This window comes from Lampetra planeri, chromosome 28 (assembly GCF_965212315.1).
Source record: "Lampetra planeri chromosome 28, kcLamPlan1.2.h2, whole genome shotgun sequence".
NCBI lineage: Eukaryota > Metazoa > Chordata > Hyperoartia > Petromyzontiformes > Petromyzontidae > Lampetra > Lampetra planeri.
The window spans coordinates 9,733,548-9,737,533 of record NC_136134.1 but is presented as its reverse complement, the minus strand read 5'-3'; the positions used below and the strand labels follow the sequence as shown (position 1 = coordinate 9,737,533).

Below are 3,986 nucleotides of genomic sequence, written 5' to 3'. Positions count from 1 at the left end.
TCACCAGTGACTTGCGCCTAAAAATGAATGAGCGGTAAATAAACATACAATTGCGACTGCTATTGTTGTGACCGTGTGGTTTTACATGAAGCCCAGTTAAGCGGTAAGGCAGGGAAGCAGTGCTCCCAACAAGAGTTCAGATCCAAGCCAAGGTGACAACAATTTTGGCCTGTTCAAGTTCTTAGTTGGGATGTGTTCGTTCCTCGGACAAAACAGTAGTTTTTGGTCACAGGAATGTGGAATTTCCACCCACTGACTCAAGACACTGACGGCAATTAACGAATGCGTGTTTATTGTAAATATTTTAATACCGTTCACAGGAAGGATGTTGACATTGCTTGCATGGTTTAATGTCCTCACGATAATGCATTCACGAACGCGTGCCAAATCACGTTGAGTTTTAACGTGACTGCCCTATACACACAACGTTTATGCCTTTGTAATAAATATCGAAACACATCTTTGAAGGATCATCGCTGCAGACGTTTTCTTTTCTTGGCCTTGTGTTTATTTTTTTGTGTGTGGGGGGGGGTGTTTTTTCTTCTCTTTTTCAACCATTCCGAAGTTGATTATATCGCTGGAAAACAAATGAAAACATTGGGTTGTACAGATGTAGCACGTGTATATATCGAGTATTGTTTTTTAAATGCAACAAAAATGTGTTGCTCGAAAATTCCTTGGAGATAGAACATCTCGTATTGTACGTCCAAGATGTCTGGTCACACGTAGCAAACACATAACTACACGTATACATAGTTAAACAGTTTACAACTTACACAGTATTTATGCAATGTAAAATACTTTCGTATGTAGTGTCAAGAACAAATCGGGTGGTAATGGCTCTTTATGTGGTCTGTGATCCAGCACGTTCCAGTTCAAGTGTCTTTGCGTAACTATGCGAGAACTCAGAAGGTCAGTGATCCGTGTCACCAAAATGGCAAACAGCTAAACAAAATAAAGTACAGCGTTGAAGCAAATAGGAATCGGTGCAAAAACAACTGTGTCGTGTGTGAAATAAAAAAAAATCCCTGTAACGTGAGTTGGCGCGGGCAATTTATTTTTTAGATTGATCAGAGCACAATCTACAGAATTAAGGTACAGTAACATTAAATGGATAGATATATGATATCTATGGGACCCTTTTTGTCCTGATACGGTAACTTGTACTGATACGTATGTCAAATGCATTTATCTGAGCCCTCCATTGACCTGACCTCCCCAAGGTCGACTTAGCCATAAATGAGCACATGGTGTAACGTTGCTAACATCAGCACACTCGAGGGACAAAAGCGGTTGGGTGCAAGAGGCACTAACCCACCGCCCACTCATGTAAAACCCCACTCTCAATAAAGGATCGCTAAAATCACTTGCCTCTGCTGTTGGTACAGGGCTAAATGGAGATATCTGTGTGTATGTACACCATCTGCCTCTGTCCCATGAGCTCGTGTCAGTGGTACACGTGGCCATAGCAGGTGACGGGTGGTAGTGACCAAAATTGGTCACTGGATGTACTGAACAGTATATAGTGGCCCTACTGAAAACTGAACATTCATTGACAAACCGACATAAGTGTCGACACAGTGTCGGGACCAGTCCAGAGCTTGCTTGTCTTGAATCAATGCTGCTAAAATTATGCACTCCCAGAAGGCCGTGCGGCTGATTGGTTGTGTCAAAAATACTTTAAACTTTATCATGCGGAGGGACAGATACGTGCACGAGGCATAATAACTGCTGATTTATTCTACTTCGTAAATATCGGGTAGCCTCAAACTATTGCTGGAGGCCTCTTCCAAGCTATGTACGCCATGGGAATTGTTGGACCATACTTCACCAGACTAGTCAGAATCAGAATACTGTATTTATACTGCATTAGAAATCCGATTAGCTATAAAGCTCTTTTTCACAGGTGTCCATGCGGGGCAGGTCAGAACGACACAACAACAAACGATACAAACACGTGTGGCAGGGGTGCAAAGGAGAGGAAAGGTAAACAAATCACCTAAACAACAAAAACAAATCAATCTAAACAATTTTTTGTTGTGCAGGTTGGTGAAGAGGACAGGACCGGTTCGGATATCACTCGACACTGATGATAGCTGTTGCCGGGAATTCAACGGAGATTACCGGGTTCCCGGCGCAGCGCGCTAACCGCTACACTGCTTCTCCACTAAAGCTCACCTCCTTCCTATCCGTTTCATAATGTCAGCAAGTTGCCTGAGGCTCCCAGCGGACATCACATTTGGGCATGGCGCTTTCAGCAGGGGCGCTGACAAACACATTGTTTACATTCGTCTCCTTTGCACCCAACACTTTCCACCTCTTAGCATGCCGCCTGCATCTGATGCTAGCGGTGATGTCACCGCGGCAGTATGTTGATGACAAATTATAATTGGGTGATGCTGTGCGTTTGCGGCGGTGCAAGAGCAAAAATAACAAACTACTCGATGCATTTGTCAATAATGGCATTGAAAAGAAATGTATAAAATGTGACGTTTCGGGCAATGGCCCTTCTTCATAGCACTTATTTGGTATTTAGTATGTTGTCCTTCCCCCCCTCCTCCACACCTCCGATGAGCACGCTTGGCTACGTGCCGTGCAAAATAAATTCAACACGCATACAATTAAATAGATTCTAGAATTGAAGCTTTCGTGACTGCAAGGATTCACACTCTTTGTTTTTTTCGGCAAAGTCACGTAGGTCAAAAAATACAGTGACTTTGGCTGTAACGGTTCCACCTGAAGATGGAAGCTTGTGTTGCCTCCGAAACCTCGTGTTTTAATTTAGTTATTTTCATTTATTTTATTTTTTACCTACGTGACTTTACAAAACATATATATATTTCAGAGACAAAGTGGATGAGTTGGAGACTCCACTCGATACCATGGGACTTTTTATGTTTTCTCATGACCAGTTTTTTTAATTGGCACGTGAATAGTTACCTAATAGTAGCTACTAGGTAACAGACAAACCTTCCATTATCAAAAGGTATCACTAAAGAAATAAATTTACTGTATATACAAAATGTAGTTATAAAATGTTACTGGCACATGATATTGAATTTTCATTACAGTCAACTCTCAATTATCTATGTTTATGGGAGGGGAAGGTAAAGCCCGGATAAAACTAAAATCCTGGCAGTGCTAAATGCATTTGTTCGGTTATACAAATATAAAACATATTGTTTGTCTATGGGGCCGTCCATAAATGACGTCACGCACCTGGGGGGGTCAGACATTTGTGACGATGTGTGACAAGGGGGGGGGGGGGTTGAGAAATGTGACGTTATATCAAAATGCGCAACTTTAAATAAATATAAACAACATTTTCTACTTAATTAAATAGACTTTTTTATAAATGTTTCTCCTACAACATCAGAGTGCAGCGCCACATTAAATACGCACTACAATGACAATAGTTTAAAGCGATTTGAAGCATGTTTGTTTTTAGGGGGGGCAGAGCTTTGTGACGTCATATTTGAGGGGGGGGTCTGACTTTTTGTGACGCAGTGTGACGAGGGGGGGGGGTAAAAAATCGTCCAAAATCGCGTGACGACATTTATGGACGGCCCCCTATATAGAAGTTGCGGAAAGTCACTTGATATACGTTTCTGGCAATGCGCGTGTGAATGTGACACTTGGGTCTGACGTGCATAGGGCCCACAACTCTTTACCTGCGGTGCACGGGCGCACACGCCCAGGTGTGCCGCTGACCCAGGCCGTTGGCCCCGGCCCTCAGTGGCGGAACAGGCTGTAGTAGGTGAGTAAGCCACAGCCGACCACCCAGCCCAAGAGCAGCAGCGCCGGCACGGCATACCGCTGGTATTTCTTTAGACCTACCGACACACACACACACACGTGGGCCATGACCGTGACGTGGCCTTGCAGTGCAGAGCTCGTTTCGCCGCTCGTTTGCAAGAGATGTTCACGGTTTCGAATCCAGCAGCCGCCCCGATTAATACTGCCGGTTGTAGTACTACTGCTACTAA

General features: G+C 43.6%; 1 long non-coding RNA gene across 1 annotated transcript; it reads right to left on the bottom strand.

Moving 5' to 3' along the window:
- Positions 1–275: 275 nt before the first annotated feature.
- LOC144728414 (uncharacterized) lies at positions 276–3,707 on the bottom strand. Its single transcript, XR_013587515.1, has 2 exons — positions 3,672–3,707; positions 276–577 (listed from the first exon to the last, which is right to left on the bottom strand). It is a non-coding gene; the product is annotated as an uncharacterized LOC144728414 (long non-coding RNA).
- Between the last annotated feature and the right edge of the window lie 279 nt (positions 3,708–3,986).